Raw genomic sequence first — 25,674 nt, 5'->3', positions numbered from 1 at the left:
CTACATTCAACTCCTCTTGTTATGAAGGCCAACATGCCATTTGTTTTCTTCACTGCCTGCTGCACCAAATTTGACCAGGTCAGACGGGGCATCTTGCTTGGCATGGGGCAGTTGGGCTGAAGGGCCTGTTGGACTCTGTGACTCCAAGAATGAGGTGGGCCAGAGGGCCTTTCCATGTAGAACGATGCACAGGTGGTGACACTCTGAATGTCTGTCAGTCCCAGCTGTAGTCCTTCTGTCAGCCACTTGGTGGCAGTACTGCCCCACTACAGCACAAACCCTGGACTTCAGGGCCTGTCCCACTTGGCGATTTTTTTCGGCGACTGCCGGCATCATTGCCTGACGTTTCAGGTCACCGAAAAATTTGCGGCGTGAGCGGCGGTGACACGGCTTGATAACGTATAGACGCGCTGTGCTTTTTCAAGGGTCGCAAGTTTTTTTTGTCGCCGCTGGATTTTGAAAGTTCTAAATCTTTTGGCGACACTGATATGACTCTGACATGTGGGACAGGCCCTTTAAAGCTCTTTAACGTGCTTTTCAATGAATGCCGTTTCTGTTAGAATAGAATAGAATGCAATTTATTGTCATTCAAACCTAGTTTTGAACGAAATATCATTTCTACAGTTTTTAACATTACAAAACAATCCAAGACCCACACTTAACACAGTTTAACATAGAATCCATCACAGCATACTCGAGTCTCCAACATCTCCTCACTGTGATGGAAGGCAAAGTCTTTATCTCTTCCCTTTGTTCCTTCTCCCGTGGTCCAGCAGCCCAACTACAGTGTCGAGGCGAACTGGGGCTCCGATGTTAAAGCCCCCGGCGGGCGATGGTAAGTCCTGAGGCCGTTTAAGCCACGCCGGGCGACGTTAGGCCCCGGCTCCATGTCCTTAAACCCGCGATTCCAGCGGGAGAAGTCGCCGTTGTGGAGGTCGGAAAAGTGGTCTCCCACCAGGGACCTGCGAGCTCCCGATGTTCCCGTCCACCGGGTCTGCGGCCGGTGCCTCCGAACTCCAAAAGTCGGGTCGCAGCCGCGCGCCACCACAGCTCTTCCCGCTTCGAACTTGGCCAGCTCCGCGATGTCAGTTCCACAGTCTCTGCAACTGGAGCCCTCAGGTTAGTCCCGGCCGGAGGTCGCCGCCGGCTCCACGATGTTAGGCCCAACGACATCCGAGACCCGACAGGGAATAGTCGGGTCCCCGCACAGGGAAGAGATTTAAACGGTTTCCCCCACAACCCCTCCACCACCCCCCACATATACACAGCTAAAAAAATAAATAAAAACTAACTCAAGACATTCAGATTCAGATTCAGATGCAGATTCAATTTTAATTGTCATTGTCAGTGTACAGTACAGAGACAACGAAATGCATTTAGCATCTCCCTGGAAGAGCGACATAGCAAATGATTTGAATAAATAATAATGTGTCCGGGGGGGGTGGTGATTGGCAGTCACCGAGGTACGTTGTTGAGTAGAGTGACAGCCGCCGGGAAGAAGCTGTTCCTCGACCTGCTGGTTCGGCAACGGAGAGACCTGTAGCGCCTCCCGGATGGTAGGAGGGTAAACAGTCCATGGTTGGGGTGAGAGCAGTCCTTGGCGATGCTGAGCACCCTCCGTAGACAACGCTTGCTTTGGACACACTCAATGGAGGGGAGCGAGGAACCGGTGATGCGTTGGGCAATTTTCACCACCCTCTGCAATGCCTTCCGGTCGGAGACAGAGCAGTTGCCATACCATACTGTGATGCAGTTGGTAAGGATGCTCTCGATGGTGCAGCGGTAGAAGTTCACTAGGATCTGAGGAGACAGATGGACCTTCTTCAGTCTCCTCAGGAAGAAGAGACGCTGGTGAGCCTTCTTGATCAGAGTAGAGGTATTGTGGGTCCAAGAGAGGTCATCGGAGATGTTGACTCCCAGGAACCTGAAGCTAGAAACACGTTCCACCTCCGTCCCGTTAATATGGATGGGGGTGTGCGTGCCGCCTCTGGACTTCCTGAAGTCTACAATGAGCTCCTTGGTCTTCTTGGAGTTAAGGGCCAGGTTGTTGTCAGCGCACCATGCTGCTAAGTGCTGGACCTCCTCCCTGTAGGCCAACTCATCGTTGTATCATCTGCATACTTGATGATGGTGTTAGTACCATGTACAGGTGTGCAGTCATAGGTGAAGAGGGAGTAGAGGAGGGGGCTCAGCACACAGCCCTGTGGAACGCCGGTGTTCAGGGTGAGGGTTGAAGAGGTGTGCTTGTCTAACCTCACAAACTGGGGTCTGTTGGTTAGAAAGTCCAGTATCCAGTTGCAGAGGGAGGGGTCGATGCCCAGGTTACCGAGTTTGGTGATCAGTTTTGATGGTATAATGGTGTTGAATGCTGAGCTGTAATCGATGAACAGCATTCTTACGTAAGTGTCTCTGTTGTCGAGGTGGGAGAGGGCGGAGTGAAGTGCCGTTGAGATGGCATCCTCCGTACTCCTGTTCTTGCGGTAGGCAAACTGATAGGGATCCAGTGTGGGGGGTAGGCAGCTTTTGAGGTGTGCCAGGACCAGCCTCTCGAAGCACTTGGTGATGATGTGGGTAAGTGCAACTGGGCGGAAGTCGTTGAAGCTTGCCGCAGTGGAGTGTTTTGGCACTGGCACGATGGAGGTGGTTTTAAGGCACGTGGGGACAACTGCTTGGGCAAGTGACAGGTTGAAGATGTCAGTCCAGACGTCTGTCAGCTGCGCAGCACAGGCCACATACATTTAACAAGTTAACACAAGCAGCGATTTATGTAAACTCGTACTGACGTCAGCTAATTTTTAGTTTAGTTTAGAGATACATCGCAGGAACAGGCCCTTCGGCCCACCGAGTCCGCACCGATCAGCGTTTCCCGCACACTAACACCATCCTACACAAACTAAGGACAATTTTTATGTGCAGGAAAGAACTGCAGCTGCTGGTTTAAATCGAAGGTAGACACAAAATGCTGGAGTAACTCAGCGGGTGAGGCAGCATCTCTGAAGAGAAGGAATGGGCGACGTTTCGGGTCGAGATTCTACTTCAGACTGAAGAAGGGTCTCGACCCGAGACGTCGCGCATTCCTTCCCTTCAGCATATAAAAGGCATGCTCAGTTGGGTTCAGATCAATCGGGTGATTGACTTGGCCACTCAAGAATTTAACACTTTTTAGCTTTGAAAAACTCCTTTGGACCATAGGACCATTATACCATTGAACCATACGACCATTGGACTATTGTGCGGCACGGTGGCGCAGTGGTAGAGTTGCTGCCTCACAGCGAATGCAGCGCCGGTGACCCGGGTTCCATCCCGGGTGCTGTCTGTACGGAGTTTGTACGTTCTCCCCATGACCTGCGTTGGCACAGGGCCATAGGACCATTGGATCATAGGACCAGCGTAAGGCATTGGAATGCCCTATCAGCCAGCATCAGAGATCTCCAAAACATCAACACATACAAAGATGCAACTCCAAAAGCATCTCCATCTCGACCAGCACGTGCCGCACAATTGTCCAATGGTCGTATGGTTCAATGGACCAATGGTACAATGGTCCAGAGGAGTTTTTCAAAGCTAAAAAGTGGTAAATTCTTGAGTGGCCAAGTCAATCACCCGATCTGAACCCAATTGAGCATGCCTTTAGTATGCTGAAGGGAAAACTGAAGAGGACTAGGCCCCAAAACCAGCATAAGCTAAAGATGGCTGCAATACAGGCCTGGCAGAGCATCACCAGAGAAGACACCTAGCATCTGGTGATGTTCATGAACAGGCAGGAGTAGAGGCCATTCGGCCCTTCGAGCCACCACCGCCATTCAATATGATCGTGGCTGATCATCCAAAATTTCGTTCATGGTTCATGTGGCAGCATGTTTTCATCAAATGACAATAAATAAATGAGTAGACAGATAGATAAATAGACAGATAAATAAATAGATAGATAGACAGACAGACAGACAGACAGACAGACAGACAGACAGACAGACAGACAGACAGATAGATAATTAGATAGACGGACAGACAGATATAGATAGACAGATAGATAATTAGATAGACGGACAGACAGATAGATAGATAGATAGATAGATAGATAGATAGATAGATAGATAGATAGATAGATAGATAGATAGATAGATAGATAGATAGATAGATAGATAGATAGATAGATAATTAGACGGACAGACACAGACAGACAGACAGACAGACAGACAGACAGACAGAGATAAATAGATAGATAATTAGACAGACAGACAGACAGACAGACAGACAGATAGATAGATAGATAGATAGATAGATACAGACAGACAGACAGACAGACAGACAGACAGACAGACAGACAGACAGATAGATAGATAGATAGAGATAGATAGATAGATAGATAGATAGATAGATAGATAGATAGATAGATAGATAGATAGATAGATAGATAGATAGATAGATAGATAGATTGATAGATAGATAGATAGATAGATAGATAGATAGATAGATAGATAGATAGACAGAGTCCATGCTACGGTTGGGGCGGGGCCAATGCTAATATTAGGGGGCGGGGTCTATGCTAATATTAGGGGGCGGGGTCAGGGTGAATGTTGGGGGTGCCGTTGGTACAGCCGGGTATTTCTTTCCCCGGGGGGAGGGGGCGAGCGAGCGAGCGAGGAAAAAAAAAATAGTGGAGGCCGCAGACGCGGAGCGGGAGAGAGTTAGCATCCGTCTCCATCCGCGCTCCTCCGTCGCTTTATTTATTCTTTGGTATCGGTAGATACAGAGCGTAGGGCCTGGTGAACGAGCCCCGGTGAGTATTGAGGGCGGATGGGCGGGAGGATGGTGGTTTTTTCATATTTGAAGCGGAGGAGGAGGAGGAGGACGGCGCGGCCGCCATTTTGTCACAAGATGGCTGCGTCTTCAACCCTCCCTCCCCTCCCCTGGTACAAGTGCAACCCCTGTCCCACCTGGGGAGGAGAAGTTCCTGGGGAAAGACTCCTTCCCTTCCCCCCCCCCCCCCCAAAGAAAATCAAAAAAATAAAAAAAAAAAAAACTCCCCCCCCCCCCCCCCCCCCCCCAAAAAAAAAAATAACCCAAGTTTATTTATGTTTTAAATAATGCAGGGAGATTGTTCCCGGTGTTTAAGAGGGAACTGCAGATCCTGGAGAATCGAAGGTTACACAAAAAAGCTTCTCCAGATTGTTCCCGATGCAGGAAGATTGTTCCCGATGTTGGGGAAGTCCAGGACAAGGGGTCACAGTTTAAGGATAAGGGGGAAATATTTTAGGACCGAGATGAGGAAACCATTTGTCACACAGAGAGTGGTGAATCTGTGGAATTCTCTGCCACAGAAGGTAGTTGAGGCCACTGTTCATTGGCTATATTTAAGAGGGAGTTAGATGTGACCCTTGTGGCTAAAGGGATCAGGGGGTTTGGAGAGAGAGACAGGATACTGAGTTGGATGATCATATTGAATGGTGGTGCAGGCTCGAAGGGCCGACTGGCCTCTACTCCTGCTGTACCTATTTTCTATGTTTCTATAATTCTGAGTGCCAATTCCCTCTTTCTAAAACATCAACCTCTCATGGCCGCACAATAATCAGCACTGTAAAGGCCTGGGTCTCGCTTTTTACTCCAGCTTTTTGTGTCTATCTCATCTAATTAGGAGCCTCTTTACTCATTATCTCTCCAGCACCTTTATTGATGTCCCACTGCACTATTGCTCGGACCCGAGTAAAAAAACAGCAAGATTATTGTTGATGCTAAAGTATTTTTAATCTGCCCCCCACCCACTAGTCTTGGTCTTCCAAAATATTCCAAATGGAATTTAAACTGGAGATGGCAGTTCAATATCCTTTCACTTGCAAGATTACCATGAACCACATGAAGGTTGATGCATTAAAAGGGAAAATAATCATTCTCCCTCCCCCCCCCCCCCCTCTCCTGTCCTTGCGAGATTGATGCTTTAGAAGTGAAAATGTTCTTGTTATTCCCTTTATCTCCCCCTTTTTCTAGCAAGATTATTGCGAGGCCACTGAGGGTTGATGTTTTAGAAGAGAGAATGCCCCCTCTTACCCTGCTCATTTTCTTGCAAGATTATTATGAGCCTATAAAAGTTGATGCTCTTTAGAAGGGGAAATGTTCTCTCCATTACCCACTCATTTTCTTGCAAGATTTATTAAGAACCCATCGAGGTTTATGCTGGAGGAGAGAAAATATTCTTAATCTCCCTCATTTTTTGTTAAGATTATTATCCCATGCTGCTTCAGAACAGAAAATATTCTCCGACAGCCCCCTCTCCGTCTCATAGATTATTTTTTTAAAGGCCGGTTGGCAGTTGAGCCTGCCTCCATTTTCTTTATTTAGTTACTTTTATAACGATGGGTAAGATGAAGCATCCAGATCTTTCTTCGATTGCTAATATAAAGACGCTTGCTGTTTTAAGTAGAAATATCCCGAGCTTCTGTTATTTATGTAGCCTGTTTTCTTTTCCAAAAAAGGAAATCAGATTTGGTATGAATAGGCTGTTTATGCTCTTTATTTTGAAATAATATTCATTTTAGGAAGATGGGCTCTGCTTTTACAAAGCAGAAATGCCTTCAGTTCCACCAGAGGGTTTTGTATTTTCTGCTCTGCCATGGTGGCTGAATGTTTAGAGGCACTCATCGCGGTTGAAATATAATCCTTTTATTTACACAGTTCCAGCCATCCACATTAGAACATAATGTATCTTTGATGCAGATTCTAAAAAAAAATATGTGCTCTTAAAACATTTTGTTTCCCCATTGGGATTTTTTTGCATTTTCTTTTGAAATGAGGGGAACAGTTTTACTGGATTTGAGATTCTTCTGTTGTGGATATCGCTACAATCCCAAATCTCTTTCCTCTTGCTTTCGTCTCTCTCTCTCTCCCCCCCCCCCCCCCCCCCCCCCCCCCCTTAAAAACACTTGGGTTGAATGCACTATTCACAAAGGAGTTGTGTGTTAGAGCTGCACCTGGCCCTTCTGTCTGTAGTGAAGTAGTTCAAACAAGCACAAATCACTAACTGTATGGAGAGGGTTTTTGTTGGCTTCCTTGTAAAAGTGTCCTCGTATTGCTTTATTCATAATTTATTAAGAAGTCGTTAATTTTGTCCCGAATATCGTTTTGCAACAGCATTCCTCTCACATTATGGTTAACGGCCTATTCTGTGGGAATTCCTCTCAAAACTATCAGTGCTTCAACCCTGTGCTGCCCCAATAGAGGCACTGATGCCCCCCCCTCCATATCCCCGCTGCCCCCCCCCCCCCCCCAGTTCCAAGTAATCTTGCCAAACCTTTGCCACATTATTAAAATGCATGCTGTATCATTAATACCTGGCAGCATGTGTATAACCAAAATAACACGCACCTACCTGTTAAAGCAAGATGTGTATGCACATTGCTTATAATTCGCGGCTGCACCTATCTTGGGATGCCTGCCGTAAGTCAAAAAACTTTGTTCTGTTTATTTTAACCAGCTTACCAGTAGCATGATCTCACAAGTATCAGTGAGATAAATGGCTAGGTAATCCAACAAGATGGTGGAGCAATAAATGTAGGCCAGCAAACCAGGCGATATATCTCAGCTGTGTGTATGAAGTAACTGCAGATGCTGGTTATACACCAGATAGACACAAAATAGACACGTACCTCCAGGCAGTCCCAGGCAGCTTCTCTGGGGAGAAGGACTATGTGATGTTTTGGTTTGAGACCCTTCTTCAGACTGAGAGTCATGGGAGAGGGATTTGATCTGTCATTTTCACATCGTACTCTTCGATATCTCTAGACTACCTCTCCCCTGATTCTCCGGCAGAAGAAGGGTCTTGAGCCGAAAAGTCGTACATTCCTTCTCCCCAAAGATGCAGCCTGTCCCGCTGAGTTACTCCAGCATTTTGTGTCTATCTTCGATTTTTCTCGGCTTCTTGGCCCCCGGCACAATGTACAATGTACACACAGCGGAGATGGGTCTCGCGTTTCACTCGAGATGTGATCCCTTCCACAACCTATTTTTTATTTCAGTTGTGCATTGAGCTGTCAGCTCGGGTATTTTCTTCTGAAGCTCCAGCCACTGTCTACTGACTGAGCTGAGAATCCATAATTTGTGAAGCAAAAAATTCCATCTATAATTTTCCATCCTGAAATTCCGTGGCGAAGTTTCCGAACGACAAAATGTCTCAAAACCTTGTGTCTGTATTTGTACAAAGTGGTATGGTTAGTTGAGCTGCTACCTCGCTGTTCAGGTTTGTTTATTTAGAGATACAACATGGAAACAGGCCTGAAGAAAGGTCTCAACCAGAAACGTCACCTATTCCTTTGGTAGACAAAACTGTTGGAGAAACTCAGCGGGTGAGGCAGCATCTATGGAGCGAAGGAATAGGTGACGTTTCGGGTTGAGACCCTTCTTCCGACTGAGAGTCAGGGGAGAGGGATTTGATCTGTCATTTTCATACCGTACCTATCGATATCTCTAGACTCACACTCGACCCGAAACGTCACCTAAATTCCTTTGCTACATATGTGCTGCCTCACCCGCTGAGTTTCTCCAGCATTTTTGTCTACCTCCGATTTTCCAGCATCTGCAGTTCCTTCTTGAACATTTCACCTATTCATTTGCTCCAGTGATGTCGTCTGACCCTCTGCGTTACTCCTTTTTGTGTCTATCAATGGAGACAAGCCCTTCAGCCCATCGAGTCCATTCCCACCATCGATCACCCGTTTGCACGACTTCCCTGTCATCCCACTCTCTCAAACTCTTCCTGCACACTAGGGGCAATTTAGAGGATAATTAACCTCCAAATCAGCTCGACTTTGGGATGTGGGAGGCAGTTCCAGCGACCCAGGTTCAATCCTGACGTCTTGGACTGTCCGCGTGAGGTTTGCATGCTGTCCCTGTGACTGCATGAGTTTCCTCCGACATCCCACAGAAGTGCAGGTTGGTGGGTTGATTGGCCACTTAATCTTCCCCCTGTGTACTTCAGGGGTAAAAATGATGAGGAATCATTATGTAGGAAGCAGAATAGGTTGTAGGGAAAATTAGTGGAGGGATGAGATTGGCGTAGCCTCATTCTATATCAAAAGGAAAAATTGAGATATGGAGCCCCTGAAATATTTGTTTGTTAAATTGGCTTCAGAGATGCGTGTAGCTATGGCGTTTCACAACGCCAGGATAGTATTTTTGTCTATTCCTCTCCTCCCCACCCCAGATGCCGATGGTAATTGTGCTAATATTGAAGGAATATCACCTTGTTGCCTTGAGGTTGGGATTTTGGCAGAGCGAGTGATGGCCTTGCAAGCCATCCTTATGTTGTGGTGCTAAACACGAGGTCAGGATTTTGAAAGGAATTTTGTTCACTGATTTGGAACGACTCCATTTGTCAGGTAGGGCAGTGATAATTGAGATCTATTAAAGGAACTGCAGAGGGTAGAGAAAAATGCTGGAGAAACTCAGCGGGTGAGGCAGCATCTATGGAGCGAAGGAGTAGGTGACTTTTTGACCTTTCGCTCCATAGTTGTTGCCTCACCCGCTAAGTTTCTCCAGCATTTGTGTCTACCTTCGATTTTTCCAGCATCTGCAGTTCTTTCTTAAACAAAGGAACTGCAGATGCACGTTTATACCAAAGATAGACACAAAATGCTGGGGTAACTCAGCACGTCAGGCGGCATCTCTGGAGAAAATGGATAGGTGACATTTCGGCTCAGGACGCTTCTTCAGACTATTATATTGTTATTTAAGTGATTATTGAGACCTTGCTTTGCAATTCCATTTGAATTTTCCATAATGGACTTGATGGCACCCACACAAATGGCAATTTCATAACAGGTAGGCAAAAATGCTGGAAAAACTCAGCAGGTGAGGCAGCATCTATGGAGCGAAGGAATAGGTGAAGTTTCGGGTCAAGACCCCTTCTTCAGACATCCATAGATGCTGCCTTACCCGCTGAGTTTCTCCAGCATTTTTGTCTACCTTTGATTTTTCCAGCATCTGCAGTTCTTTCTTAAACATTTCTTATAACAGAGTCATTGTTTCAATGATATTATGTACATCTTTGGGATCTTTGTGGGATACTTCTACTCATGAATGTTCTAAAGTCAGTATTCTTCCATGTATTTATGCATGAGTTTGATTGGGTGGCACAGCTGGTAGAGATGTTGCCTCAAGGTGCCAGAAAACTAGGTTCGATCCTGACCTCGGGTGCTTGGGTTTCCTTCCACATCCCAAAGATGTGCATGTTTGTCAATTAATTGCCTCTGAGTGTGTGGGGATTGGATGAGAACATGCCTTAACATAGAACTCGTGTGATAGGTGGTATGCCTGCACTCGGTGGGCTCTAGGGCCTGTTTCCGTGCTGCATCTCAAACTAGAAAAACTAAAAGTCGGGGGAAATGGCCACCCAGCGGGATGTTCTATACGGTGTTTGTCATGGTGGAAGGTGGAGAATTTGAAATGTTTTAAAATTCAAGATCGGATTCCGACTTTTGTTTTTTTCCCTCCGGTGGGATAGATTATATTTTTCTTTCTGTTACTCTTTGGGTTTCTGGCTCAACCTGCGTTGCAGAGGACTGTGTGACTTATTGTGATGTCACTATGCAAGGTCTTTTATAAGTACCACTGGCTGGAGACAGGAACTCAGGTTGGGGCTCTACAAAAACGTTTATCTGAGTTGCTTCTCACTAAACTAAGCAACAAAAGCCACAGTTTCATTAACTTCTTCTGAGTAAGTCGCTTCTTTGGATCTCTCGGGTGTCACTAGCCATTGTAGGTAGAAAATATTGAAGACTGAATTAGTTGAATGTGGTCTTTTCAACAGGGGTAATCATGGTGGGCCTGGCATTTAAGTCTCTGCTTAGATTTCACATTGCTTTTGTCTATTTGAGAGATAACTGTACTTCGGTACCTTTGACAATACTAAACTAAACCTCTTGGCTATCCATAAGTTGTTGTTGGCCATGCTGACCCTTTGTAGAATTCAAAAGGAAATCCAAAAGAAATCAAAAGGAAATCAAACAGAAAAGGCAGAGGTTCGCTTGCACCTCCTCCAACCTCATATACTGTATCCGCTGTTCCAGGTGTCAACTTCTCTACATTGGCGAGATCAAGCACAGGCTCGGCAATCGTTTCACTGAACACCTCCGCTCAGTCTGTCTTAACCAACCTGATCTCCCGGTGTTTAAGAAGAAACTGCAGATGCTGGAAAATCGAAGGTAAAGACAAAAATGCTGGAGAAACTCAGCAGGTGAGGCAGCATCTATGAAGCAAAGGAAATATATGCCTATTTCCTTCGCTCCATTGATGCTGCCTCACCCGCTAAATTTCTCCAGCATTTTTGTCTTGATCTCCCGGTGGCTCAGCACTTCAACTCCCCCTCCCGTTCCCAATCTGTCCTTTCTATCCTGGGCTTCCTCCATTGTCAGAGTGGGGCCCAGCGCAAATTGGAGGAACAGCACGGTAGACAAAAATGCTGGAGAAACTCAGCGGGTGAGGCAGCATCTATGGAGCGAAGGAATAGGTGACGTTTTGGGTCGAGACCCTTCTTCAGACTGCTTTCTCCCACATTTTTGTCTACCTTCATATTTTGCTTGAGTAGTTTACACCCCAACGGTATGAACATTGACTTTTCTAACTTCAGATGGCCCTTGCTTTCTCTCTCCACCCCCCTTCCCCGTTCTCCCACTAGTCTTACTGTCTCCGACTACATTCTATCTCTGTCCCGACTCCTCCCCTGGCATCAGTCTAAAGAAGGGTCTTGACCCGAAACGTCGCCCATTCTTTCTCTCCGTAGATGCTGCCTCACCCACTGAGTTACTCCAGCATTTTGTGTCTACCTTCGAATTAAAACAGCATCTGCAGTTCTTTCTTACACAAAAGGAAATCCCGTTGTGTTCTATGATTCTTTATTTTCTTTCTATAAATCCTGGTGGCTGGTGTGGTATTCAATGATTCCTCATTTTCTTCTTATACGCTTGGATGCAAGGTGTAGGCGGGAGTTGCAATGTGATCAATCTCTCGTCCTCAACTGCTGAATAACGTGTTTGAGGGGAGGTTGTCAAGATTCTATGGCGATGCTTGTTTGTTGAAGGCTGACAGTTTGGCGCAACTGAACTTGTGGTTCAACTGAACCAGGTGATTCTCCAGATGAAGGAGATGTTTGCAATTGATTGTTGCCAACATTGAGCGTGTGGAATGGACTTTTGTCAATGGAGCCAAATTGTGGCAACTCGTGCATGTGTGATCTGTGCAAAAAGAATTTTGCATGATGGGGAAGTGCCTTTGGATAGAATTCCACAATTTTGTTCATTTACCAGGGACTTAAGAACAGACAATGAATTATTTCTTGCTCTTGTTAGCAGTATTCCTGGACCTTGCTTAAAAATTGTTTCGAAAAATGAACTGCATAACGCTGGTATACCAAAAGAAACCACAAAGTGCTGGAGGAACTCAACGGGTCAGGCAGCATTTCCAGCATGGACATGGCGCATATCAACCTATCTCGACAAGAACCTCGACCCACTGCAGTTCGCTTACCGCCACAACAGATCAACGGTGCATGCAATCTCACTGGCTCTTCACTCCGCTCTGGCTGACTTGGACAACAAAACCCATATGTCAGGCTGTTATTCATTAACTACAGCTCGGCATTTAATACCATCAACCCCTCCAAGCCGGTTACCAAGCTCTCAGATCTGGGTCTCTGCGCATCCCTCTGCAATTGGATCCTCGACTTCCTCATCCACAGACCACAGTCTGTCCGTATTGGTGGAAATGTGTCATCCTCGGTAACAATCAGCACGGGAGCACCTCAAGGCTACGTGCTCAGCCCCCTGCATTACTCACTCCATACCCATGACTGCGTAACCGGACATAGTGCGAACTCCATCATGAGGTTCGCCGACGACACTACTGTTTTGGGACGTATCACTGAGGGGGATGAGTCAGAGTATAGAAGTGAGATCGACCGATTGACCAAATGGTGCCAGCACAATAACCTGGCTCTCAACACCAGCAAAACCAAGGAACTGATTGTGGGCTTTGGAAGGGGTAGGATAGGGATCCACGATGGTGGGAAGGATCAACAACTTCAAATTCCTGGGAGTGCATATTTCTGAGGTTCCTGGTCCCAGCACACTGATACAATTATAAAGAAAGCACATCAGCGCCTCTACTTCCTGAGAAGATTACGGAGAGTTGGTATGTCAAGGAGGACTCTCTCGAACTTATACAGGTGCACAGTAGAGAGCATGCTGACTGGTTGCATCGTGGCTTGCTTCGGCAACTCGAGCATCCAGGAGCGAAAAAGATTGCAGAAAGTTGGGACCACTGACCAGTCCATCATCGGCTCAGATCCCTTCGATGGTGGGGTGGTCAATTGCAGTCGCTGCCTCAAAAAGGCTGCCAGCATCATCAAGGACGTACACTGGCCAGACACTCATCTCTCCGCTGCCATCAGGTAGAAGGTAGAGGAGCCTGAAATCTGGTACATCCAAGCTCTTGAACAGCTACTTCCCCACAGCCATCGGGCTATTAAACTCACCATCAAATAAATTCTGAACTATCCCCTTCTACTGATACTCTCCTCCGCTGGTCCTCGCCCTTAATTATTTTGTTTGACTGCTCCCATTTCCTCCAAATACAAGTCTTAGCTATGGGCACGCGCATGGGCCCTAGCTATGCCTGCCTCTTTGTTGGGTACGTTGAACAATCCTTGTTCGGGGCCTACCGCGGCCCTATCCCCGAACTCTACCTATGCTACATCGACGACTGCATTGGTGCTACCTCCTGCACCCACACACAACTCACTGACTTCATCCATTTCACCACTAACTTCCCTCCGGCACCCAAATACACTTGGACCATTTCCTACATTTCCCTACCATTTCTTGACATCACTATCTCCATGCAGGTGATAGACTACTGACTGACATCCACTATAAACCCACTGACTCTCTTGGCTATCTGGACTACACTTCTTCCCACCTTGCTTTCTGTATGGACTCCATCCCCTACTCCCAATTCCTCTGTCTACGCCGCATCTGCACCCAGGATGAGGTGTTCCACACCTGGACGTCCTCATTCTTCAGAGAACGGGGGTTCCCCTCTTCTACTATAGATGAGGCTCTCACCAGGGTCTCTTCTATACCCCGTGACGCCCTTTTCCTCACCTTCCACCCTACCAGCCATCACATACAACAAATAATCCTTTGACATTTTTGCCACCTCCAACGTGATCCCACCACTTGCCACATCTTCCTATCTCCTCCCCTGTCTGCTTTCCGCAGAGACAGCTCCCTCCAGAACTCCCAGGTCAATTTGTCCCTTCCGACCCAAACCACCCCCTCTCCGGGCACTTTCCCTTGCAACCGCAAGAAATGCTACATTTGTTGCTTTGCCTTCCCCCCCCACCCCCACCCCCCTTGACTCCATTCAAGCAGTCTTTCCAGGTGCGGCAGAGGTTCACCTGCACCATCTCCAACCTCATCTATTGCATCCGCTGCTCTAGGTGTCAGCTGCTCTACATCGTTGAGACCAAGCGCAGGCTCGGCGATCGCTTTGCCCAACACCCCCGCTCGGTTCGCAATTACCAACCTGATCTCCCGGTGGCTCAGCACTTCAACTACCCCTCCCATTCCAAATCCAACCTTTCTGTCCTGGGCCTCCTCCATGGCCAGAGTGAGTCCCACCGGAAATTGGAGGAGCAGCACCTCGTATTCCGCTTGGGTAGTTTCTCCAATTTCAGGTAGTCCCACCTGTCTCCTCCCCTACTCAGCTCTCCCTCAGCCCACTGGCTTCACCCCTTCCTTCCTTCTCCCCCCGCCCTCACATCAGTCTGAAGAAGGGTTTCGACCCGAAACGTTGCCTATTTCCTTCGATCCATAGATGCTGCCTCACCCGCTGAGTTTCTCCAGCATTTTTGTCTACTTTCGATTTTCCAGCATCTGCAGTTCATTCTTAAACAAAACTCTGAACTATAACAGCCTATTGCACTTTATCTGTTCATTTATTTGTGTATATATATGGTCTATGCTATATAGACACACTGAACTGTTCTGTATTCATAGCAAAGGGATTTGAGTATAGGAGCAGGGAGGTTCTACTGCAGTTGTACCGGGTCTTGGTGAGACCACACCTGGAGTATTGCGTACAGTTTTGGTCTCCAAATCTGAGGAAGGACATTATTGCCATAGAGGAAGTGCAGAGAAGGTTCACCAGACTGATTCCTGGGATGTCAGGACTGTCTTATGAAGAAAGACTGGATAGACTTGGTTTATACTGTCTAGAATTTAGGAGATTGAGAGGGGATCTTATAGAAACTTACAAAATTCTTAAGGGGTTGGACAGGCTAGATGCAGGCAGATTGCTCCCGATGTTGGGGAAGTCCAGGACAAGGGGTCACAAATTAAGGATAAGGGGGAAATCCTTTAAAACCGAGATGAGAAGAACTTTTTTCACATAGAGAGTGGTGAATCTCTGGAACTCTCTGCCACAGAGGGTAGTCGAGGCCAGTTCATTGGCTATATTTAAGAGGGAGTTAGATGTGGCTAAGGGGATCAGGGGGTATGGAGAGAAGGCAGGTACGGGATACTGAGTTGAATGATCAGCCATGATCATATTGAATGGCGGTGCAGGCTCGAAGGGCCGAATGGCCTACTCCTGCACCTAATTTCTATGTTTCTATGTATTTATGCTTACTATATTCTGTTGTGCTGCAGCAAGCAAGAATTTCATTGTCCTATCTGGGACACATGATAATAAACTCTCTTGACTTGACGAGGTTACGATTTGGGTCAGGACCCTTCTTCAGACCATTAAAATTAGTGTGCCTAGTCTTCCTTGGGTAAACTGGAACACTAAGAGAATGGCATGTTCCCTTACCGTGATGAACAAGGCATGCAAAGCAAAGCTCGCCCTGGTTTCCTTGTGCACACATGGACTGGGAATTCTCGAAGGATTCCAGGATGCTAATTTCCTTTTCCGATATAGACTTCCAGTTTGGAGATAGACACAAAGTGCTGAACCCTGCTGCCATTCTGGAGAAAAGGAATAGGTGGCGTTTCGGGTCGAGACACTTCTTCCGAAATGTCACCTCTTCCTTTTTTCCAGAGATGCTGCCTGACCGGCTGAGTTACTCCAGCATTTTGTGTATATCTTTGGTGTGAACCAGCACCTGCAGTTATTTTGGGCCTTGCAATTTTTAAGGCCCAGACAACCTCATAGCTTTTAAAGTGTAACCATCCCTCCAACGTGGAGGAACAATGAAAGTTCATTATAAAGACAGAAATTGCTGGAAATACAAAGGAAGTTGGGCTATATTACGGGAGAGGAAACTGCTAAGGTTTCAGGTTAAATCCCATACTTCAGTCAGAACTGGACTTTAAGGCTGAAGGTGAATCTGGACCTTCACAGCATCAATCTCTCAGTTGAATTAAACTGCAAATTGTTCATTAAATGTGCCTTAAGTAAAGAAACATTGTATTTTGCAGAGGATTGTAATCTGGCATAGAAGTTCTCTTGTACAATTTGCACAAACAAAAATGGAATTTGGAAATTTGATATTGGAAATGAGAGGCAGTTCCTCTGTTTCGGATAGAGTCTGTGTTGGTAAACATGGCTCTCCCAGTTGTCGAAACAGTGCAAGGTACTTTTATTTTGCCACCACGCTTCGTCATTTTTACGCCAATGGTCATCTATCCTTTACAACTCTGACAGTGTGACCTTATCGAAATAAAGTTCAACATATTGAACACAAAATTCTAGTTGTGACTGGACTGATGTTTGTAACAGTTCAATGTGATTTCCTTTTGCAACCTATGCCATTTATTCATGAAGTCCAGGATGAAGTTTGAATGTCATAGTTACCCCTTGAGTTCCCTCTCCTATCGGGCAAGAGGTACAGAAATACCCGTAGTCAGGATCGAACCTGTGAGGCAGCAACTCTACCGCTGTGCCACCATGCTGTCCATGTAATTCACTGTACTTGGCTCATTTACTTTTCTGTACTCTCAAACTGGCAACTTCCAAATGTCAAATTCTTGTACATGCAAATGTTGTGTTATTTATCTACAGAGTCTAACTGTTAGTGATGTACAAGCAAAATACTGCCTGTCACTGCTCTGACTGACTAGTATACTCTTGCATGTAACCCTTGGAGATCTAAGGGACACATTAGCCACGGGGAGGGTGGTGCTTATATGGAATGAGTTGCCAAAAGAGGTGGCAGTGACAGATAATATAACATGTAAAAGAGATAGTCCGAGTGTAAAGCAATATGAGCCTAATGTAGGCAAATGGAATTAACACAGATGGACATCTTGGTTGGTATGAGCGAGCTGAGCCAAAGGGCCCATTTCTGTGCTGCATGGCTCGATGACTGCAAACTTGCCTTTTGTTAGAATCCCTTTCTTCCCTCCTCCTTGATTAATATCTTGGTAGATTCCCAGAAGAATGAAGATCATTTCCTTGTTCCGATGGAAACCCGGAATTCTATTTGGGTGCAAGCTTAAGGGGCTGTCCCACTGTGGCAACATAATCCGCGAGTTCTGGCGAGTTTGCCCTCGACTCGTACTCGCAGCACAATCGACATGAGGTCCTAGGAGGTCTTTGTAACTCTCCTTCATGCTCGAGAGTAGTCCCCGCGCACCTGAGGCCTCAACTGGAGCTTTTTCAACATGCTGAAAAATGCCGGCGAGTTAAAAAAAAAAAAAAAAGCTGCCATGGAAAAAATTGTTACTTTTTTTACTCGTAGGTTTAGTCGAAGTAGGTCGTAGTAGGTCTACATGTTATTCGTTGGTTGTCGTAGATAGTCTTCAACATAGTCGAAGGAGGTAGTCTTCACTCTCCACTATTCGGTGTCCAATTTTCCAGAAGCTCATCGAAGCTAGTCTTTAACATAGTTGAAGGAGGTCTTCAACATGCCTTTTTTTTTTCAAACTCCTAAACTCTTCTAAACTCACCAATTAGGTTGCTGCAGTTGGACAGCCCCTTTCTTTTTTTGGTTGGAGTTACAGAATCCTGAAATTGGATGATTAACACCATGACTAGACATAATATCGCTGGATCTTGGTGGCAGTTTTGAAATATCTCATTAAATAACAAAGAGCCTTTGTGCGACATTTACAAACGAAAATAAATTTGACCTACTATCTATGGCTCTCATAATTTTGTGTTTCCGGTGTTCCAGAAAAGAACAATCCAAGTCTGTCCAACCAACCCTGTTGCTTCATCCAGGCATCACTGGGTTCTTTTTAAAAAAAGACACATAGTGCTTTGGTAACTCAGGGGGTCAGGCAGCATCTCTGGAGAAAATGGATGGGTGGGATCTTTCATCCCTAAACGTCACCTGTATGTACATGAAATGTTGCCAGACTAGCTGAGTTACTCCAGCACTGTCTTTCTTTTGTAAAGCAGCATCCTTGTAATCCGTAAATCTGGTAAACCTATTCCAAAGCCTCCATATCCCTTTCTGTAGTGGGGCGACCAGAACTGCGTTCAATACTCCAGATGCGGCCTAACCAATGTCCTATACGGTTGCATCATGACTCCCTGACTCTTGTACTCGGTGCCCCGAGCTATGAAAGCAAGTATACCATATGCTGCCTTGAGTAATTTATTGTAAACATTGTATTTGCCAGAAATTCTAGTGCAGCATTTGTATGGCTCCCTGCATGACTGGTTAAACCCTCATTGTGTATGCCGAAGTACCAGGCAGATTGAATTTCCATTAATAAGGCCTGCATGGTTGGTCGATTTTAAGCCTGCTGCTGGATTTAATTACAAGCTTTCGGGAGCAGGGTTACACTTGGGTTTGTATTTGTTTAGTTTCCTCTTCAGCTTTTCTGCAGTGGAGTTTTTGTATGTTGCTCATCTTGAAGGCTGCTGCTTGAAGATGTTGGAAATCTGGTTTTGAAGCACAAGAACCTCAAACATGCTTTATTTGGCACCTGAAGTTTTAAAGTCTCCTGTTCTCACTGGAGCTTCTACTTTGCTGTTTAATAAGAAATGTGGAGCAGAAAATGGGGATTTTAACTGCCCCACAGGTGTGAGTGCTCATGTTGCACGCTGATTATCTTTTGCACACGAACCTCAGCAGGTTGCTTATCAACTGGAGAGGATCAAAACTGTGGCAGATCCTGTCCTGTTATAAGTAAGTTTGAAGAAAGGTCTCTACCCAAAACGTCACCCATTCCTTCTCTCCAGAGATGCTGCCTGTCCCGCTGTGTTGCTCCAGCAGTTTGTGTCTATCTTAAATACAGTTTAAGTTTGACTTGAATTGAGGAAAAACAGATTCCCAGTTTGGCACACTGAAAGCAATGTCTCTCTCTCTTTCTCCGTCTCTCTCTCTTTCTCCGTCTCTCTCTCTTTCTCCGTCTCTCTGACTCTCTCTCTCTCTCCCTCCTCTCCTCTCTCCCTGGTTTTTCCCCTTTCCTGATATCCACATCCAATAAATGAAGAAATAAAGCATTTCCAGGTACTCGGCACCAGAAGGTGCACAATAGAAAACGGTTTAGGGGTGATGGTGGTCGAGGTTAATGCCCGACTTTACCAAGTGGAGAAGCAAGCTATGTTTGCCATGTGAGGTTCTGGAGAGAGCTTTTTAAAAAATTATGCATTTCCTTGGAATGCTTGACTCTAGACCTTGGATCAGCCATGATCGTATTGAATGGCGGTGCAGGCTCGAAGGGCCGAATGGCCTACTTCTGCACCTATTTTCTATGTTTTCTATAACATTGCTGTGACATTCTTTGGATTTCTGTGGCATCTTTAACAGCCTCTTGGTTATGTTAATTCTCCAATCCTCTAATTACAGCATTTGGTCGTGAGCCAAACCAACAATGCCTGACCAGCTCCATTTTAAAAGGCTACCAGTGTTTACTCTTTAACAATTGCAAGCAAATGACTGCCCCAAAAGCATTATTGCGATTGGATTGTAATAAAAGGTTTATCCTTTCTGCAACGTTGTGAGGTTATGGTTTAATTCGCAACATGCCTGGTGGATGTCTCGAGTTCTTTCACCATAGTGATGAAGCTCCTGTAAATACAGGGAACTCCCATTTCAACGGCTTCTTTGTGTTCTTCCAGTGACTTCTTTGACTTTCTAATTATTGCCTTCAGTGCAGTGGTACGGTTTCTTCATATAATTTACAGACAAGCTCAAACCTATTCAACTTTTCCTTTTTTGTGCCACCTGGGGCTAAGAAGACTGAAGTCATTTACAGCTTGGAATTGCTAGTTCTCTCCTCCCTCTGCCCTTCATTCTAGCTTTAATGACTCGGTGGTGAAACCTAGTGCAAACCAATCCTACTACTGAAGAAGGGTTTCGGCCCAAAACGTTGCCTATTTCCTTCGCTCCATAGATGCTGCTGCACCAGCTGAGTTTCTCCAGGAATTTTGTGTACCTACTACAATTATTGCTATGTGTATTGGAACCGCTGACCACTGCAGCCAATGAAATCTCATTGCATCTGCTTTATGGTTAGAAACAAGAAATTGCAGATACTGGCTTACAAAAAAAAAAGACAAAGTGCTAGAGTAACTCAGCGGGTCGGGCAACATCTCTGGCGAACATGGGGAGGTGATGTTTCGGATTGGTACCCTTCTTCAGGCTGATTGTGGTGGGGAGGAATGCTGTCACTTGTCAGGCTATCCAGCTCTTTTGCAGTTTTTAACTCTTTCCCCCCCCCCCCCCCTCCCCAAATCAGGCTGAAGAAAGATCCTGACTCGAAACGTCACCTATCCATGTTCTCCAGAGATGCTGCCTGACCTGCTGTTACTTCAGCACTTTGTGCCCTTTTTATTGGATTGCTTCTACTAGGGCAGCAAAGAAAGTGTGACCTTTCCCGAGGATAAGATAATTAACTGGGAGTCATCCTTGCTGGTAGGGGAAGGTGTGGGTGGTGTGGGAGGGAATGAGCGAGCAGTGTAAATTGCATAAGAACTGCATTGGGTGTGACTGGTTCATACCAAAATAGTATAGATTTCAACATTTGGCATGAGATTGTGCACTATTTGTAACCAAACTAATATTAGCTTAGTGGTTGTAAAACAATCATTGACTTTGGCTTTGAATGTATCATTTAGAATGGACACCAGTGCTCATTCTTTGAAGCCGCCCATAGTTTTATTACGTGTAGGATAGAACTCCAGATGCTAGTTTAAACCGAAGGTAGACACCAAATGCTGGAATAACTCGGCGGGACAGGCAGCATCTCTGGAGAGAAGGAACGGGTGACGATTCAGGTCTGAAGACGCCCATTCCTTCTCTCCGGAGATGCTGCCTGTCCCGCTGAGTTACTCCAGCATTTTGTGTCTACCATAGTTTTATTGTGCCGTTTTTGGGGACTGTGGTAACTGAATAATGGACAATAGGTGCAGGAGTAGGCCATTCGGCCCTTCGAGCCAGCACCGCCATTCAATGTGACCATGGCTGATCAACCTCAATCAGTACCCCGTTCCTGTTTTCTCCCCACATCCCCTGACTCTGCTATCTTTAAAGCCCTCTCTAGCTGAAAGTATTCAGAGAATCGGCCTTCACAGCCCTCTGAGGCAGAGAATTCCACACTCACAACTCTCTGTGAGAAAAAGTGTTTCTAAATAGCTTATTCTTAAATTGTGGCCCCTGGTTCGGACTCCCCCAACATCGGGAACATGTTTCCTGCCTCTATCATGTCCAAACCCTTAATAATCTTATATGTTTCAATAAGATATCCTCTCATCCTTCTAAACTCCAGAGTATACAAGCCCAGCCGCTCCATTCACTCAGCATATGACAGTCCCGCCATCCCGGGAATTAACCTTGTAAACCTACGCTGCACTCCCTCAATAGCAAGAATGTCCTTCCTCAAATTAGGGGAGCAAAGCTGCACACAATACTCCAGGTGTGGTCTCACTAGGGCTCTGTACAACTGCAGAAGGACCTCTTCGCTCCTATACTCAACTCCCCTTATTATAAAGGCCAACATGCCAATCGCTTTCTTCACTGCCTGCTGTATCTGCATGCTTACTTTCATTATTCAAATATTTTTTTTGAATTCTTGCAGTTTTCGAGGTTAATGAACTGGAGTTCAAGTGATTCTCATTGCAAGTTGATGGGCAGTTTTTTTCAAAGGCAGAATTTTCTGGCTGTGCCTTTTGGTATCCTGATTAACTCTTAAGCTTTAAGAACATAATAGCTCCCGCATTTGCTTCTTGTTTCTTATCAAGTAGTGGATAGGGTAAAATGGTGTATGGCCTACTCCTCGTAGAGTGCAAATGCTGTTTGGTACACAATGCAATCAGTCTTAGACCTCTTTCACATTCTCTCCCAATCCCCTGCTGATATCATCGTTGCTGAAAAATATAGCTAACCCTGTCCTGAATATGGTCATTGTCTAAGGTAATGCACCGTCAGCCCTTTCATTTGTATCTGTCATTCCCCGAGGGTTATGTCTTGGGTTATTTTGTCCTACATGCTATACTTCAGCAGTATCATTTACAAGTCTGCTGCCAACTTTCACAAACATGAAGACAACTTCAGCTTTGTCCCTTCAGTTTTCCGAATTCTTTGTCAATCATAGAGCTGCTTAAGTGTTGTCCTGGATAAAGGGCTGTTTACTTTAGCATTTTTTTTTGTTGCATATCTTTCATTCATTCGTTCTATATCTCTATATCGCCATCTGTATCTCTTGTTTTTCTTTCCCATGACTCTCAGTCTGAAGGCTCTCGACCCGAAACGTCACCTATTCCTTTTCTCCAGAGATGTTGTTTGACCCGCTGAGCTGTCTTATTTAAAGAGAAATTTCCCATTGGCTTGGCATTAACACAGCATGTTTGACTTGATTAAATCTTACATTCACATCCCTCCTTACAGTTGGGAGTTGACTGTGTTTGATGTTGAGCTTCATACTGGGATAATTACTCTTAATTCCATGTTTCTTTAACTGTTTTTATCATATTCCTTTCTTCCAGGCTACAGGTGCTTGACAATAGACAATAGTGCAGGAGTAGGCCATTCGGCCCTTTGAGCCAGCACCGCCATTCAATGTGATCATGGCGGATCATCCCCAATCAGTACCCCGTTCCTGCCTTCTCCCCATATCCCCGACTCCGCTATCTTTAAGAGCCCTATCTAGTTCTCTCTTGAAAGTATCCAGCCACCACCCTCTGAGGCAGAGAATTCCACAGACTCACAACTCATAACAACGGGCGGGTTAATAGGCAACCTGTTAGACAAAAGCCAGATATGAAAAGCAGCACCTTTCCATGTAATCCAGCAATGCTATGCAACCAGCTGAGTTACTCCAGCATGTTGTCTCTGTTTTTTGCAGAAAAGCATCTGCAGTTCCTGGTTTCTGAATTCCTGCAGCAATTTAATTTTTGTCTGATCAATGGTTTACTTGCTTTCTTTTGAGGTTATTTTAAATTGTTTCAAGATTGAAATTTTTTTTCCTGGTTGTTAACCATTTTTGATGTTTCATTTATGCTGTTTAAAACACTCTGAAAATAAAAAAATTATAAAATTTTTTTTTTTTTAATCTTTAAAAAAAAGACTTGCATGGTTTACACAAGAAATGTTGGATCAATAATAAGGAACACTATGGGCATTTGGTTTATTAGAGATGTAGGATAGACCATCAAAAGGTCATAAGTGATTGGAGTAGAATTAAGCCAGTCTACTCCGCCATTCAATTATGGCTGATCTATCTATCTCCTTTCCCCATTCGCCTGCCTGCTCCCCATAACCTCAGACATCTGTACTAATCAAAAATCTATCTATCTCTGCCTTAAAAATATCCTCCGACTTGGCTTCTGCAGCCTTCTGTGGCAAAGAATTCCACAGATTCACCTTTGACAAAATAAATTTCTTCTCATCTTCCAAAGAGAACGCCCTTTAATTCTGAGGCTATGACATCTTTAGTCTGAGACTCTCCAACTAGTGGAAACATCCTCTCTAGGATGTGAGAAAGGATTTGGGAGTGCAGGAAAAAATTGACATGAAATGGCCTTGGCAAGCAGGCTTAAGGAAAATCCCCCACATCTGTAAGCTTGTTGAAAGTCACATGGTAGTTAGGGATCAGTAGATTCCTTTAGAGACCAAAAAGGAAATCTATTTGTGGAGCCAGGAGATATGTGTGGAATACTTCTCGTTGTTATTCATAAGGTAGAAGGATGTGGACTGTGAGCGAAGGCCTATGTTGATATTACGGTGCGTAGTACTGTGTCAGCAAGTAATTGAAGATATTAGCACACATTAAGGTGGATACATCCCAGGGGCTGTATCCCCATATGCTATGGAAAGAGAGGAAGGCGTTTTACTGGGTCTCTGAGATTTTTGCATCTTCATTTGATATGTGTGAGGTGCCAGAAGACTGGAGGATGGTTAATATTATTCCTTATTTAAAAAGGGGGGTAAGGATAAGCCAGAAAACTACAGGTTCATGGTTAGATCAAGATTCCCGCACTTACAATTGGGACCAGAAAATGGCACGAAACTAGGTATACTGTATAAGTGCTTATTTATAGTGATACACTAAAGGGCCTGTGCCACTTAGGCGATTTTTCAGCGGACTGCCAGCGAATGCGAAGTTCACAGCACTCGCCTGAAAAACCGGGAACTGGAACAGTGACTGTCAGAGTGGAACACGAGCGCACACACACACGAGATAGTTGTGGCAGATACTATAACAACAGTTGGACAGGTGCATGGATAGGACAGGTTTGGAGGGATATGGACCAAGGTGGGACGAGTGTAGCGGTCTGAAATTCACACTGTGCAAAGCCAATGTGATACATACACACCACGATGAACAGGAAGGCTAATGGCCCTGTCCCACGGTACGAGTTCATTCCAAGAGCTTTCCCGAGTTTGCCCTGATTCGAACTCGGAGATTTACGGTAATGGCCGCTCGTCGGTACTTGGGGCTCTCGTGGACAATTTTCAACATGTTGAAAAATCTTCATGAGTCTCCCCGAATACCTGCCGTTAGCGTTACGAGCCGCTAAGAGACGTCCCCGAGCTCCGACATACCCGCTACATTCATTCTCCGTGCTTCCCACGAGTTTGATTTTTTTTTAACTCGGGAGAGCTCTTGGAATGAACTCGTACTGTGGGACAGGGCCTTAGATGGCAAGCACAGTGTACAGTAAGTCCTTTAAAGTAGGGGGGGGGGGGGGGAGGAGAAGGAGTGGAGACACTTTTAAGAAGCCAAACAACTTTTAGTAAGCCAGAGATACGCAGCTGTGACGTTTGGCAGGCATTTAACCGGTCAGTTATCCTTGGTTCTGAATGAGCCAATGAAAATGCCCGTTCAGCAAAGGCGATTAACTAAAACTAACTACGACTTCCTCGACTACCCGTAACTACATGGCGACCAATTTTTGGTCACGGAAATTTATTTCAACATGTTGAAAAATTTGCGGCAACCATACTGAGGTCGCGACTAGTTCCCTGAATGCGGGAACTCCTCGCAACCATGAAGGAGACTCACCAGAGACCACCAGCGAACATGTGGCAACCACGAGGCAAGCGCAGAGTCTCCTGCACTTGCCTAAAAAGTCGCCCAAGTGGGACAGACCCTTAAACCAAACAGAAATTCCTAGCGCACCTGGCGCAAGCTGTATCCTCTGAGTTACTCTGAAGAAGGGTCTCGACCTGAAACGTTGCCCATCGCCTTCGCTCCATAGATACGGCCTCACCCGCTGAGTTTCTCCAGCATT

The 25,674-nt window shown here is 45.5% G+C and overlaps 1 protein-coding gene across 1 annotated transcript in view; it reads left to right on the top strand.

Moving 5' to 3' along the window:
• The first annotated feature begins 4,598 nt into the window (after positions 1-4,598).
• Positions 4,599-25,674, top strand: part of LOC129694216 (protein PRRC2A-like) — a 144,231-nt gene continuing 123,155 nt past the window's right edge. The window contains 1 exon segment of the mRNA XM_055630932.1: positions 4,599-4,780. The gene's annotated coding sequence lies outside the window, so the exon portion shown is untranslated.

The sequence above is a fragment of the Leucoraja erinacea genome, unplaced genomic scaffold (assembly GCF_028641065.1).
Source record: "Leucoraja erinacea ecotype New England unplaced genomic scaffold, Leri_hhj_1 Leri_57S, whole genome shotgun sequence".
Taxonomy (NCBI): domain Eukaryota; kingdom Metazoa; phylum Chordata; class Chondrichthyes; order Rajiformes; family Rajidae; genus Leucoraja; species Leucoraja erinaceus.
Note: the sequence above shows the minus strand (reverse complement) of the source record. Positions and strands in the feature narration are given on the sequence as shown.